Source organism: Vulpes lagopus, chromosome 11, assembly GCF_018345385.1.
Source record: "Vulpes lagopus strain Blue_001 chromosome 11, ASM1834538v1, whole genome shotgun sequence".
NCBI classification, from domain to species: Eukaryota; Metazoa; Chordata; class Mammalia; order Carnivora; family Canidae; genus Vulpes; species Vulpes lagopus.
The window spans coordinates 105,086,121-105,103,193 of NC_054834.1; the positions used below are offsets into that span (position 1 = coordinate 105,086,121).

Here is a 17,073-nt window from a genome sequence, read left to right on the forward strand (position 1 = left end):
CAACTACACATTCCATTTTCGTTCTGCATATAACACTTTAGGTGGATGGCTTGAACAGCAGAATTTATGTTCTCAAAGTTCTGGAGGCAAGAAATCTGAGATCAAGGTGTTGATGGGCTTAGCTGCTTCTGAGGCTTGGTTTCTTCTTGGCTTGCAGATGGCCATCTTCTCTGTAGGCCTTCTTGTGGTCTTCCCCCTGTGCCTGTCTGTGTTCAGATTTCCTCTTACGAGGATGCCAGTCTTATTGGACTAGGGCCCATCATAATTACTTCATGTAACTTAATTACCTCTTTAAAGACCCTCTCACAAATACAGTCAAATGCTATGGTACCAAGTGTTATGACTTTAATATATTAATGTGCTTGGTGGTGGGGAGGTGGAGAGATACAATGCAGCCCATAACAAGATCAAAAACAAGATTTTACTCTAACTGTAATGAAAGACCGTGCTGTCAGCCAACTCGTTTTCAGTATACGTAGTGCCATTGTAACTACCAGGAATAATGTATAGTGAGATTTTTAGTAAACGGTCACTACTATAAGCCAAGAGATCTATAACAAAGGCAAACTTCTTTTTTGGCAGCCTTTATAAACACTCTTTGCCTGACACCCGCTTAACAAAAGCCTTAGTCTTATATAACTTCACTGTTTATCTCTTTTTGGAATAATTAAACATTCAGTGAATTTATTCAGAGAGTATTTAAACTTGTTTTTTTCCCCATTGTTCTGTGTAAAGTGTATGCCTTGCAAAAAAAAATCCCCCAATTATAAAATTTATATGTATCACCTCTATATTTTGTCAATCTTACTCTCCCAGTCTAGGGTCTTACTGTTCCTACTGCTTTCAGTATTGCTTACAATGTCAGATGATATCCAAAAGATAACCATGTCTGTTGACCACACTTGCAGTCACATTTTCCTTCACAAATTGAGTCTTATGACAATAAAAAGAAATTATTAGAGAAAACACAGTAACTTAAAGCTGTACACACTAGCTAGTATTAATTATATTGAAGCAAATCTTAGACCTGGAGCAAAATACTTATTTTAACAGTTGTTACACAAACTCAGTGAATGAGGACCATTCTATCCTCCCCAGAAAGACCTGGTAAAGGAAAAATAAGGATTGTTACAGTATTCTCATAAGTTTTAGTTTTTACATAGTAGACTCAGATAAGAACAGAATGGGATGAAAACCTCACATGGCTTCATGGAAACTCTCCCTTCCTAAGGAAAGCACCTACAGATATAGTTAGTACTCAGAAGGATTCTGTGGGTTCAAAAGATAGACAATGCTGACTAAGCAAACATGTTGTGTAACTGAAGAGCCTTTGTATAGGAATTTCATTATGTATGAACACCTCCAGCAAACTTTTTCTTTTTACCTAAAGTAGTGACCATTTCTTCACCCAATCTATACTTCTATCTTATAAAACTCAGTGTCTCACATTGTGAGAACTCAGTGTTTTCAATTATGTAGAAATCTTTAAAAAGGCCAGATTGAGAAGTCAGAACCAAGTCCACATAGGACATCCAGAAAAATATATCTATACTTAGAGAACCTTAGCCTGTTTCATCTGTAAAAAACCAGATGAGGAAAAAGAGGCCCAGGGCAGTGAAATAACATGTCGGGAGGTTTTCGGGATAACTCAAGGATAACTGTAACGAGGTCTCCTGAATCCAGTGCACGGTGCTTTCCATATTACATCCCATTTTAGATCACCTGGGAGAAGCAGGATGAAAGTTGTGTTATCTGATTTGAGATGCTAAGAAGAGTATTAATTCTATTTATTTTCTAAAAACAATATTAAAGCAAGCTCTTCAGTTGCTCCACATAAAACCAAAAATGGCAGTGAGGAAATATTGAGTTATGTATCAAAGTGAATAGTAATATTTTTAAGATGTTTAGCCTAATATTAAAATAAATCAAATTACCTGATTGTCCCTGCCAACTCAATCAAACCAAAAATCCACACCCCAGGATTTCACTTTATAGGCTTTCCTAGTGGCAAAGATCCAAATGTCCAGTTAGATGGACTTTTTTACAGAGTCAAAAATATAAAACAGGGAACTAGGCAAGAGTCTTCAAAGTTATGTCAGTTGTCATGGAAATGTGAGTACCCTCTTCAAAAGGATGTGAATATCAGTCAATATCACTTAAAGAAAAGCTACTGAGTACCTGCTTTTTAAAAAAAAAGATTTATTTATTTATTTATGATAGAGAGGGGGGGGGGGCAGAGACATAGGAGGGAGAAGCAGGCTCCATGCCAGGAGCCCGACGTGGGACTCGATCCCGGGTCTCCAGGATTGCCCCCTGGGCCAAAGGCAGGCGCTAAACTGCTGAGCCACCAGGGATCCCCATGCTACATGCTTTTTACTATCCAAAATATAGTTGGTCATCCTGCCTCCAAGGAACTCATGTCTAACAAAGGGGATAGATACAGAACCAAATAATAACATAGTAAGAATGAAATTTTAAAATAATACTGAAAGTACTACAGAAACAGGAAAGTAATCAACTTTGCAGGGGTCTGAACACTAAGTAGTGATCAAGGATGAGTTGCATACACAGACAAAAGAGATGAGATGATACCATCTTGGCAGGGGAACAGCTTGTGCAATAATGCAGATGTGTTCATCAAGGAAGATAGCATCCCTGTCTCCCAGTTTCTGGGGAAGGGTTGGAGCCTAACTTCAATGGATGCCTTGCTCCAACTTGTAAAACGTCCTCCTGTCTTGAAGATAGGAGAAAGTTGACTTTTCCTTTGAGTTAGGCCAATTGACCGATACAGATAGATGGTCTATGATTTCCCCCATCCCAGTTCTTACAAATTTTCTAGGCCTTTGTTTCCTTAAAGTTGAGTTCAGTGGGGATCAGTCCTGCATCAGGCTCCCTGCATGGAGCCTGCTTCTCCCTCTGCCTGTGTCTCTGCCTCTCTCTGTGTGTCTCTCATGAATAAATAAATAAAATCTTAAAAAAAAATGCTTAGACTTTAAAGTTAACAATAGAATGGGGCCAAGATTCGAATTAAGAGATTCTAGAATATTACTATATCCTTTAACCTCTGTTTGAGTTATTAAACAAAGGTACTAAGTGATCCAGTGAGGAAAGCGCATTGTTGCCACTTCTTCTTTTAGTTAGGAAGGCAACTTCAGAGAACTTGCAGGAGCCACAAGGAGTTTCCAGAGAGAACACAGCAGTGTTGGGGTTGGAGAGACTTCAGTTTGAATTGTAGCTTCATCACTGATGATCTGTGTGACTTTGGGCAAATTGCTTCCTTGTCTTTAAAAAAGAAGATAAGAATACTCGCTTAGCTGGTGAATTGTGAATTGTGTGTGAGAAAATGTGTATTAGAGAGGCAAATGGTGGCTTTTACCACTTCTCAAGCCACCGATGTCCTAGGTAGCTGTGCAATGCTTCTAAAAGGGTGTGCCAGGGCAGAGTCAGACTTCTCCATAGTGAACTCCTCCCTCATCACCTCCCTGCCTGCCTAGAGGGATGGAAGTCTTGTGCCAGCATCCTGTTGGTGGTTGTAGTTGAGGTTCACCTTTCAGCAAAGAGCCAGGTTGGGGCACCTGCCTAACAGTAGCTGGTATTGGCTCTCCTCTCTTTCTACCCAGGAGAACGCATGCTTCAAACCCTCTTGAGCACAGGAGGAGAGCCAAGCCCAATCATTAACTACACAAACAGAACAAATTCAGTCTACTGGAAATGGTAAAATGAGAAAGGCTTTGCCTTTTTAGCTGGTTCTACAAAAACAGACAAAACAAAATCAAACAAAAAAAAAACTAAACAGGAAGTTTCTTCAACTTAATTTTTTGAAAAACTATAAAATAGATTCTAAAACTTCCAAACCTAAACAGAGGAACACAACAATCTTTTAATTTCAGTAAAGGGTAAAAAGGCAGATATGAGGGTAATAGGAATTGCATTTCAGCCCTATTTCTCATATAAGTCCCATTTCGTCCTTAATATCTGGTGAAAATCACCTGGAAAGTAATGATATCTTCCAAGAAATCGCATCAAGCTACATAGCTATAGGTTATCCTGATGAAAACCAAATTCATATCAACATAGCCCTTAGGACATCCCATTTAAAATTAATGATGTATTATGTTTATGAAATGTATTTTAGGAGTCTCTTCCGTGTTTGGTTAATTTTTATTCTTTTTTTTAAGAGAGAGTAGAGAGAGCAAAAGAGTGAGGGGGGATGAGGGAGGCACAGAGGGAGGGAGAGAAAAAGAATCTTAAGTAGGCTCCCTGCTCAGCACGAAGCCCAGCCTAGAGCCCATTGCAGGGCTTAATCTCACAACCCAGAGATCATCATCTGAGCCCAAATCAAGAATCAGATACTTAACCAACTAAACCACCCAGGCACCCCTGGTTAACTTTTTTTCTTCTGTGTTCTTAATCTTAAAGATTTTCCATTAAACTTTGCCTATAAAATTGAGAAAGTGGCCATATTCATGAGTCAAATTGCAGAATTTACTTAGAAATCATGTGAGTTTGAACATTTTTATTTCCTAATTCAAAAAACAATTCAGAATTCCAAATCAGTTGATAGCATACAACTTTCCTTAAGGCAACATCCGTCCGTTTTTTTTTTAATTTTACACCTTTTGATTGCCACCCACATGACTTGGCTCTTCTCATGGTAAAACAGATAATAGCACAAGGTTAACAAGGAGGGCAACATCTGTGCTGATTATTCAGAGAAGCACAATATTTCTCATCTTTGTACATTTGTTGGAAGCAGAAATAATTTTTCTCTTCGTTTCCATAGATACAGTACATCTGATTATTAATCAGAATGATAGACCATAATTTACAAAGCCAGTTAAATATCATCTGTCCTTACTTAATACTCCAAACATTTTATTTACTAATTGGTTCCATTTTTTAATACTGTATGTGATTTTAAAAGCCAATTTGATTTAAATTTAGATGCATTTCAGATGTTTATATAGAAACAATGGTCTTTCTGTGCTTGACAATAGATAAAACATGATCAAAGAAAGATGGATACAGATTATATGAAATAATGTGTTCCTGTTTCTAAAAAGACAGGCCAGAAAGACGATGTTTTTGTCTATCCCTGTTTTAGAATCACTTCACGTTCTGTCTCGCCATCTTTCTCTTGCAAATTTTGGGCTATTCATTTTCAGTTTTCCTCCTCGGCGTATATTAAAGACAATATATTTATTTAAGCTCCACAATTGAGTGACAATTATTTTATGGGCAGTAGAAGCACGTTGAGGTGACACTAAAGAGCAGTTACTAGAAGGAATAAGAAGAGAATAATAAATATGCTGGAGAGCACATCTAAGCCTGAACCTCTTGAACTCCTTCACTCCGCCAGCACACACCACCAACAGAGGAAGATTGGCTCCCATTGCTCTCCATGACCTTGGTTCTGAACCACTCTCCTTGTATTTCACTTTGAACTGCTTCCAAACATCCCAGTTATTTGCATTTGTATTTGTTTTTTTCCCACTACTTTCCCCTGAGGATACTTTTGTATGACCTGTTACAATAAACACAGCATTATTTACACCAGAGTTTCTCAGTCTTGACACTTTTGACATTTTGGACCACATAACACTTTATTATGGGGGTGCTGACCCTGTGTGCTGTATGATTTTTAGCAGCATCTCTGGCCTCTACCCACTAGATGCCATTAACACCACTCATTCCAAATCTTGTCAATCAAAATGTCTCCAGACATTGCCAGATATTCACTAGTAGGCAAAGTCAGTCACTCCCATTTGACATTTGTTTATTTACAGATTGATCCATTCAATAAAAGTCTGTCAGATGCATGCTTTGTGTGAAGTACTGGACTACAACAGTTAAGAAAGTGGTAGTGTTTGCCCTCTCCTGAAGTCTAGTTATAAGTGTGGATGAGTAAACTGTTAAGTACAACTTAGTATATAAAACATTATCACAAGGTCGCCTGGGTGGCTCAGTGGTTGAGCATCTGCCTTTGGCTGGTGTCGTGATCCCGTGGTCGAGGGATCGAGTCCCACATCGGGCTCCCTGCATGGAGCCTGCTTCTCCTTCTGTCTGTGTCTCTGCCTCTCTCTCTGTGTCTCTCATGAATAAATAAAATCTTTTTTAAAAAAATTATCACAGAGGTAGGAACAAAGTACTACTGGAGCATAAAGAACAAAAAACTAGTACTTCTAAGGCACCTAACCAAGTTGGCGGGTCGTGGTTGGGGGGAGGTCCAGCTTTTCACAAAAGAAGAGGCACTTAAGCTGACACCAAGAAGATAAGTGGGAATTAGTTCAGTGAAAAATTAAAAAGGGGAAGAGTGTTGCAGGCAAAGGGAACAATTAAGTGACAGCCTATAGGTGAGAAAGCAGGTCAACATTACTGAGGCACTGAGAACTATAGGCAAGGGCCGAGTTATATGAGGTTTTATGTTTCGTATTAAGGAAGTTTGACCTTATTCTAAGGATAATGGTGAGCTATGCTCTTGCTCTTCAGGACAGTGAGTCTGGTTGGATGACTTTTGTAACTTCAGATAAATTCTTCCAATATAAGTCAGTCTTGAGTACATGTACACCAACCCAAAACTTCTCCAATTTCTCTACCTTTTACCAGGAACAAAACAAACCATCAATCTTCCCAGTCTGTCCATTAAAAAAATGTAAAATTATCTTTCTAATTAAAGCTAAGCTATCCTTAATTTTTCACTATTACAAAAATAACTCTAATTTCTAAAGTTTGCATGTGTTTGAACCAGAGTATCAAATTTTCTGTGTACTAATTAAATTAGTGCTCAGAAAAAAAGCTCCTTAAGAAGAGTGCATAGTTAACTTACCATTTATATGCAAAACTAAGAAAAAAGCAAATCAGTGGCATGTCAGGTTTGGACAAAGCCTACCGACTTCCTCCTCTCCAAGGCTTGAGGTTATTTTATCTTGTTTTGTTTATCTAGATTTGTCTAGAATTTAGTTGGGAATTTCTGAATTATAAAGACTTTTTTACATTAAGTATGTAATGTATCTATTACATAAACACTAGATTTGTTCTTTGTGTGAATTAAAAACATTAAATAGGCAGGTGATGTTTGTTCAATATACCACACAACTAAAGAAGACATTTAGCATGAGAAAACAACTTGATGCAACTTTGAGTAATATCTGAGTCACATAAAGAAAGTCAAATGAATGCTCAACATATTGGGAGAATTTATTTTTTTACCAACTGTGTTTTAACAGAATCTGTTTTTGATAGAATCAGTTTGGAATTTGAAGGATGAAAAATGGTAGGGTTGCTTTGCTATTTAGTATTCTTACTCAAAGCAAAGCTTTGTAGAATATGTCTATTTGCAAGTAAATAAGTTTGAATTCATTTCCTCCTTATCATCTGTTCACTACAGCATAAAACAGGGAAAAGAAAGCTCTGGGGAATATGCAGCAAGGATTAACTTTCCTTCCAGTTCTGTAAGGAACCACCTTTCTTTCTTTCTTTTTTTTATTTTTTTTTTTATTTTTATTTATTTACTTATTTATTTTTGAACCACCTTTATTTGTAGAGACATGGGTCAGCGACCTCTACCTTTGAACCTTACCATACTTCAAAGCAATTCCTGTCAATTGATTTTTCCCTCAGAGGTAAAAAATGTTCCTAAAGTTTTAATTTCCCATAAATTCTTTCTCTTACATTGTTAATTCTAAATGTTTAGAAAGCCTTTCAAGTGCTAGAAACCTTACCTTCCTTGAGACTCTTATTTCTGTCCAGTTTTCTTTTAAGAAATGAATTTAAAGGGACACCTGGGTGGCTCAGGAGTTGAACGTTTGTCTTTGGCTCAGGTCATGATCCTGGGGTCCTGGGATCGAGTACCGCATCAGGGAGTCTGCTTCTCCCTCTACCTATGTCTCTGTGTCTCTCCTGAATAAATAAATAAAATCTTTTTTAAAAAATGAATTTAAATATCACAGCAGAGTCCTTAAAAAATGAACATCCATATGACCCTTTTATGATACTATCTGTTGTCTGGGTTTTAGAAAGGATAATATCCTTTCTACGTAGCTATATCTAAATACCTAGTTAAGATTATAAAACCTACCAGAGGAAGATTGGAACTTAATTCTTTGTTCTTAACTTTATTTAAATTTTCAGTGGTATTCAACAAAAGTTAAGTTACAATTTAAAATAGTAAATATAAATGATCTTTGTCACGACTATAATTTTTTTAATTTAGCAGGATTGGACTTGATTTTTAAAAAGAGAAAAATTGAAAGGATATAATAGTAAGAAGAAAGAGAGAAGGGAAAGAAGGAAGAAAAATGGAAGGAAGGGAGGGAGAGAGGGAGGACATGAGAGAAAAAGGGAGGGTAATATGGTTTATGTCGTAATTCATAAAAGCTACAGTGTGACAATCTCCACTGAGATTTAGAGTCCATGAATAATGCATGAATGCAGAGATTCTTGGCCAAAAAGATAAAATTCAATCTGAGTGAATATAATATTCCTTAAAGAAAGAAAGTTTCCATCATAAATTGGTGGAGGATATGGAAAAGCAGGAGTGTACTATCATGAAATTCTTAGAAATGAAAATTGAAAGAGCAAAACCTGGGGGTGCCCAGACAAGCTTCATCCAAGGAAGAAAGCATCCTAACCAATTACACTTAGAATACTACAACCCTATGAAAAATGTCCTCCCTTTCAGGGAGAAGGATACATCAGACTAAAAAAAATTATATCTAAATCTCACTGCTCTGATTTCGATTACAAATGGATGTGCCTACAGGTCAAAATACTCTGATCATGCCAATACTTGTGAATATTGTTATAATAACAATCGTATGCATATATCAATCTCATGAGTCTTGTTAATAGAAATTCATCACACCAGTGATTAGAACATCCACTCTCAGAGTTAACTGTGTAAGATTTAAGATTATATACTTACCAAGATAATAAATGCCACCTGTGAGTCCTCTTGGCCAGCAATCAGACAGTCTTTCTCAAGTGGACACCTTGACCATTATATTGGCTATTTGTTCTTTCCATTTGCAATTTCTAAAACTAACATTCACCCTTTTACTCTGGACATTAAACAATCTGTAGAAACCATAAATACAAATAATATGTGCCCTTTCTAGATGTAGGAATAAGTGATGAAAAAAAATTTTTTTAAAGGAATAAGTGATGATACCAGTTCATTCATCTTTTAAGCATAATTCCCTCTTTGTGTCAGGTTCTTTGGTAAGTACTGGAAATGGGCCATTCCAACCTTGAAACAGTGCACAACCTGGCAGATGAGACAGAAATGTGCATTAATGTGATGGACTGTGAAAACACTACGATGGTAGTATGTAGAAGTGAAATTGAAGTAACTGGAGAACCAAGAGACTTTATCAAATATTCTATTGCATTTTCCATCTCATGTACCAATAATTTGCAGATTTTGTAGATTCTCTGACATAAATAATTATCCTAGATATTTTATAAGCAAAGATTTTCACTAGAATTTAGGGAAAACCTTGTTCTGGGGGAAAATTTATATTGGAAAAATTGGCAGTAGCATGTGACCTTCACTCTTATGTTTATTTGTATCTATCAGTTTGCTTTGGAAATAACTTGCCTACTAGCAAAAGAACTTATTTGTGTTCCCAACTGGAACTCAGACATATTTCTAATATAATCCACAGGAAAGCAAGCACTATGTCTATTTTGTTTACCATTACATCCATAGGAACTATAACAATGCCTGGTATATAAAAGATGCCCAATATAACCTATTCGGTGTATGCACAAATATTTAAGCATAGTAAAAGCTCCTCAAGATCCTGGGTAGTCAGTGCCACAGAAGGTTGAAGATATACCTTGCGTTTGGGAACAAATCTAAGAAAAATTAGTTATGCACAATCATTAGCCTATTTTGATAAATATAAATAGTATCTAATAACGAGAGGTTGGTAAACACTATAGATCTTTGCTCTAAAGATCTCTCAATCCGTCAGGAATTCTATTACAATGAAAGCAGGTCTCAGACTGAATTCTACAACATTCAAACATACATTACCAAGCAGGCACAAAAATAGTTAAGTTCCAGTTCTCTGATCTCATAGGAACTCCAACTAGCACCTTCCATGAAAGGTTCACTGGAGGGAATTGCATCAGTATTTTAGTAGCAGGTGTCAACTAAATTTCTAGTCCGAGGCAGAAGACAGACTCACCTGTTAATGGCTATGCATAGAAACAAATAGAATCCTAGACCTAGGGCACCACTCTAAAGAGTGTAGGCTATGTTTCTAATGTTGACATTTACTAATATTTTGGGCCAATAATTCTTTGTTGGGGGCGAGCTAAGGGATGGGAAGTTTCTGCGCATTGTAGAATTTTCAGCAACATCCCTAGCACCTATCCACTAGATGTCAGTAGCAGTAGCAATTGAGAAAACCAAAAATGTTGACATTGCCAAATTGCAAAGTCACTCCCTAATCAAGAACCACTGGTCTAGGCTGCTTGGTCCACTGAACACTGTCTCTTTTTATGTAAGTCACAGGTTCCTACACAATATTTCTAACCAACCTCTATATCTTGAACACTCAATTCACCAGTGAAAACTCATTTCAATGTTCCATATGTTGTAATTAGGACACCTACTAGTACTGATCCAGATCTAGATAATGGGAGTCCTAGTAGCAGGTGCCTCTGGAGAATGTTCTCCTGATTAGATTCTTTCAAATGCTAACTGCCTGTCTGAGTGTATGCCTGATTAAAGTATTTCAAATGCTAACTAACCATTCCTCAGACTTCAAATAAAATTAACACTTGGTATCTAATTTAGACCCCATATTGGTAGTACTTACAGGCACTTTACAGAGGCAACCACTGGAAAACATAAAGGCTGAACTCTGAAGGAAAAAGTAATGAAGTTGATAGCAATAGTGCAAATGCATTGAACAACACAAGTACACATGCTGTAATACTGTTGGGAGAACAGCTGAGATGTAGCGTGTTTTACATCTTCTCTCCCTGAGTTCTGCCCAATTAAAATGATTTTGCTGATGCACAAACATACTCATTATAGCAGGTTTTCAGTTCAAAGAATGAAGTGTGGGTAATATTCTTGCAAGGATATAGAGTAAATGTTTGGATAATGAGATTTGAATAGTGAGAAGTATCTGTAGATAGGATGCCTATCTTCATACCCAAGGACTGATAAATATCTTCCCATCATCAGATTCAATGAGTCAAAATTAGGAGGTAATGTAGTTTAGATTATTTCAATTTTGGTGTTTGTTGTAAGTCAGGGCTGAGTAAAATGATGATGATGCTGACAAAAGACAGCCAGTCCCCACTTTTCTGTGTACAAAATACAGGCAAAAATAGGACAGGCCAAATCAAGTGAATCCAATTAAATAATCACAGTCCAATGGAGGTATTTTAGATAAATTATGCCCCTAGGCAGGGTAGCAGAGATTTCATGCCTGACCCATTGAGAAAAAGAAAAAGAGAATCAGAAAATGTGTCAGAGAAGGAAAAGAGGACAATTGATCCATTTGTCACGGTACATGCCCTTTTCACACACACTGTTCTCCATCTCTGGACAGCACTTGGACCTGCTGATCCACCTGGGAAGAACTAAAAGCATTTAAAGATCTAGGTGACCCAGAGGCCTTGTCTCTGAGAATATAATAGTCTATGAACACAAAGGACAACACCCACCTGGAGAGAGATCCAGTTGAACATCTTAAGAAAAACTGGAGCAAATTCTACCAAATAGTTAGGCTTATACACAAGACACTGTATCTACTTTCACCGACTTACATGGTGGAGGGGGTATGATAAACACCCCTATAAAGTGGTGGGGTGAGGGTGAAACCTTATTCATTTCATCTCATGTTTTCCTGACTCTTTCAATTCCCTCATTACTCACTCCTCCTCCCTGTAAAAAGAGGAATGACTTACCTAATTAATGCATCTGGGAAAAAAAAAAAGTTTGCTTGACTTAGCATGTTTTGGTTGTTCCTCTTTAGAACCTTCCTACCAGGGGATCCCTGGGTGGCGCAGCGGTTTAGCGCCTGCCTTTGGCCCAGGGCGCGATCCTGGAGACCCTGGATCGAATCCCGCGTCGGGCTCCCGGTGCGTGGAGCCTGCTTCTCCCTCTGCCTGTGTCTCTGCCTCTCTCTCTGTGACTATCATAAATAAATAAAAATTAAAAAAAAAAAAAGAACCTTCCTACCAATAGAGAGAAAACACTCTGGGCTGCTCTCAACCCTATGGGAAACCTAGGTGCTAAGTTACCTTTGTCTAGATGCATCACTTCCTGAATGGTTAAGTCAGGAGTGATGCGTTAAGAAACAAATCATGGTAGTACGTCTACACTACCATCTTCAATTTTCACCTGTTATGAAGCTGATATCTTCATTTCTGTCTGCTCCCTGATCTATGCCTCAAGTTAGCTCTAGATTCAGAAAAATAATAGAATAATAAATATTTGCCAAATCATCTGTAAGACAAAACACAAGAAACCTTGAGAAATAGGAACAAGGACTTGTATATGAAGACAAAAACAACACTTGAATATTGAGGTTCCTGATGTGATCAGGGTAGGTGGCTCTAAAGTTTAATAGTTTAAAAGAGTTGGGATTCTGACATTGTAGGGTCCAAACAGCTTTTTATAGCTTTACCCACAGATGAAAGGCTAAACTCTTATGGTCATTATGGTTGTCAACAGCTTAGAAGTCACCATACACACACACACAAATACACACAAACACACTTGCACCCATACAACATAATAGTTTTAAATTGGCTCTAATTTATTAATTATATAATCCAGAACTGTGAGACTTTACTATATAGGAAATATGCCATCTTCTTCAGTTGGTATATATAAATAACTCAAGAAAATTATCGGAAATACAAGAGCTATGTAGGCAATTTAAAAGTACTGTTCCTGGAACAATCTGTCTCTAGAATCATATTTGCTCAGAAAAAGAAGAGATTGAATTGATGGTAAAAATATGCTTAGACAGAAGCATGACAATGAAAGAACAAGAAGCAAGCAAGAGATTGACCTAGGAGTAAAAGGAGATTTTAGAAATCATATCGAGTGTATGTAAATGGGAAAAGGTGATGGACCCAGGTCTATTTGCTCTCAAAGAGGAGATGTCTAAAGGGAAAGATGATTAGTTATTACCAGATCAGAAAGCATGACTGAGGCCTAAGAATCTGGCAGAGGAAGAGACCCAAGTCTTCAGAAAGCAAACTGACCTCCAAGGGAAATCCTCATCCAAAAATATGTAGAGTGACTTCTAATTTTAAAACTTTAGGGAACTAGAACCCATAATAAAAACAATTACAACTTATTTCTGTGGTGGCATAAAAATGTCCATCCTCTAAGATACCCACATCTTACTCCCCAGAATGTGTAAATACGTTATGCTACATGGCAAAAGGGACTTTGTAGACACAATTAAGATTATGAACCTTAAAATAGGGAGATTTTTCTGGAATACCCAGGTTGGCCCATAGAGTTGAATTCTGCCAAAAATGCAAATAAGCCTGGGAGCAGATTCTCCCCCCAGAGCCTTCAGCTGGGAACACAGGCCTGCTGACACTTTGATTTCAGCCTTGTGAGACTTGGAATAAAGGAAATAGCCAAGTCATTCTGGGAGAACAGGCCTTTGGCCTATAGACTGCAAGAGAATAAATTTGAGTTGTTTTAAGCTGCAAAGTTTGTAGTAATGTATTACAGCAGCAGTAGAAATATAATTTAACATTCCTTAAATCTTGAAACAGAAATAAAAAGTGAAAGAGACAATTTAGTGACTTGACACTCAAAGCATGAATGGTTTAATATCAGGGAAACACTAGGTAGGCACACAGGTGTTTATTGTGCTTTGAGAAACATTCTCTAAATATTTATGGATTTAAAAGTCTTTGCAGGAGGCAAGATAAACTAAGGCATAACTAAAAGGCAGCCAAGCAGGACTTCCATTTCTAGTCAAGATGGAGACAGGAATATAACTTATTCTCTTGCCTAAAATACCCAAAAAATGGGCAAGATATATGAAATACTGGTCTTCAAGACACAGAACGTTAGACAATGATGGGTCAGAGTAAGGATGCCAAGAGCTGGGAAACACTGTTGCTTCAGCTTACTACCTTTTGAGGATTTCCAGGCACAGGAGGGGAGATCCAGGAGGAGCCCAGCTGATTTACTGACTTGAGAAGGCAGAACTCAGACTCCCTGGTGACCAAGGCAGCTTTGAAGGGCAGAGTTTCATAGGGAAAAGAGTTATAAAGAGAAAGAACTCTAGAAAACAAGAGAGGCTCCCTGTCCAGCATTTGCCCGAGTACCAACCAACCAGAAATGTAAGGAAACTACCTGGGACTGAGAAAAGAATTACCAAGAGTTGTTCCTATGTCCAAAATTCACACAGGACCAGAAGTATTGCTGGCTCCCACCAGCCAGAGTGGAAGACTCCATGTTTCACAGGACGTTGGGTAGAGTATTCAAAAAGATCTTCCCTCAGTATTAAAGAATGAATAGCCTTAGACTGAGTACTGTTAACATATCTTAAAAGTAGGATTAGAAAGAAGCAAACTCGTTTCAAGTAACTTTACCACATTGTAAAACAAAGCTCAAAAATATCTGTAGGGACACAAAAATATCCAGCACCTTGACACTTTCCCACCAAAAGATGGAGAGTCAGTTTCACTCTGAGAACTGGGTGAACTTGGGTGAACTCCCTTTGTGAATGCTTCTGTAAATACAAAGGTAGTAGAAATGATGCTGCAGGATGCCCAGGGCTGGACCATAATAGACAATGGGCTGCCACCTGGATCTCTCCCTTTTGGCATGTGACTCTTAGAATCCCAACCACCATGTTGGAAGGAAATCCAGGCCACATGAAAAGAGGATGTGTAGTTGTTTGGACAATCAGCCAGCACCAACTGCCAAGACATAAGAATGAACAACCAAGTCTTCAATGATTTCAATTCCTTTGCTTTGAGCTGTCCAAGTGATGCTAAGTAGAATAAAGATGAGCCAACCCAACTCAGCCCCAACAAATTTGCAGATCCATGAGCAAAATAAATGAAGTCGATGTTTTTAGTCACTAAGTTTTGGTGTGGCTTGGTATGCTGCTATGCAGTGATAGATAAATGGAACATTCCTGTTTTTGGATTCAGCTTCAGGAACAAGTTCTTCAGGTGTCTGGTGGCTCAGTAGGTTAAGTGTCTGCCTTCATCTCAGGTCATTATCCCTGGGTCCTGGGATTGAGCTCTGCATTGGGCTCCTTGCTCAGCAGCTCTTCTCCCTTTGTACCTCCCCCATGCTGTCTCGGTCTCTCATCCTCTGTCTCTCAAATAAATGCAGTCTTTAAAAAAAAAAAAAAACTAATTTGTCATGTTCACACCTTTACATACTTCTATTTGTTCAAATGTAAGTTTGATCAATCAAACAAAAATTGTATCATTCCTTGGCTTCTAATGTTCAATTAGTTAGAAAATACAGGATTTCCTCTTCTTTCAATAATTTAACTAGGATTTGTCTTAGTGGCAGTCATTTGGGTCAATATTCTCAGGTACCTGTTAAGCTCTTTCAAAATTTACTTTCAGCTTTCTGCCCCTGGACGCCGCCGAGTAAGCATCGTTAAAGTCTCCCCTCCCACCGCCGTCATGTCTAAGTCAGAGTCTCCCAAAGAGCCCAAGCAGCTGCGGAAGCTCTTCATCGGAGGTTTGAGCTTCGAAACGACCGCTGAGAGTCTGAGGAGCCATTCTGAGCAATGGGGGACGCTTACGGACTGTGTGGTAATGAGAGACCCCAACACCAAGCGCTCCAGAGGCTTTGGGTTGGTCCCTTAGGCCACCGTGGAGGAGGTGGATGCAGCCCTGAACGCTGGGCCGCACGAGGTGGACGGAAGAGTCGTGGAACCAGAGGGCTGTCTCCCGAGAGGATTCTCAAAGACCCAGTGCCCACTTAACTGTGAAAAAGATTTTTGTCGGTGGCATTAAAGAAGACACTGAAGAACATCACCTTAGAGATTATTTTGAACAGTGTGGGAACATTGAAGTGATTGAGATCATGACTGACTGAGGCAGTGGCAAAAAGAGAGGTTTTGCTTTTGTGACCTTTGACGACCACGACTCTGTAGACAAGATTGTCATTCAGAAATACCCTACTGTGAATGGCCACAACTGTGAAGTAAGGAAAGCCCTATCCAAGCAAGAGATGGCTAGTGCTTCGTCCAGCCAAAGAGGCCGAAGTGGTTCTGGAAACTTTGGCGGTGGTCGTGGAGGTGGTTTTGGTGGGAATGACAACTTTAGTCGTGGAGGGAACTTCAGTGGTCGAGGTGGCTTCGGTGGCAGTCGAGGTGGTGGTGGATACGGTGGCAGTGGGGATGGCTATAATGGATTTGGTAATGACGGTGGTTATGGAGGAGGCGGCCCTGGTTACTCTGGAGGAAGCAGAGGCTATGGAAGTGGTGGACAGGGTTATGGAAACCAGGGCAGTGGCTATGGCGGGAGTGGGAGCTATAACAGCTATAACAACGGAGGAGGCGGAGGCGGCTATGGCGGTGGTAGTGGAAGCAACTTTGGAGGTGGCGGAAGCTATAACGATTTTGGCAATTACAACAATCAATCCTCAAATTTTGGACCCATGAAAGGAGGAAATTTTGGAGGCAGAAGCTCTGGCCCCTATGGTGGTGGAGGCCAATACTTTGCCAAACCACGAAACCAAGGTGGCTATGGCGGTTCCAGCAGCAGCAGCAGCTATGGCAGTGGCAGAAGGTTTTAATTACTGCCAGGAAACAAAGCTTAGCAGGAGAGGAGAGCCAGAGAAGTGACAGGGAAGCTACAGGTTACAACAGATTTGTGAACTCAGCCAAGCACAGTGGTGGCAGGGCCTACCTGCTACAAAGAAGACAGGTTTTAGACAATACTCATGTGTATGGGCAAAAAACTCGAGGACTGTATTTGTGACTAATTGTATAACAGGTTATTTTAGTTTCTGTTCTGTGGAAAGTGTAAAGCATTCCAACAAAGGGTTTTAATGTAGATTTTTTTTTTTTTTTGCACCCATGCTGTTGATTGCTAAAT

General features: G+C 38.8%; 1 pseudogene; it reads left to right on the forward strand.

The window, feature by feature from the left end:
• Window positions 1–15,591: 15,591 nt before the first annotated feature.
• On the forward strand, window positions 15,592–16,771 carry LOC121471920 (annotated as a pseudogene).
• Window positions 16,772–17,073: the final 302 nt, after the last annotated feature.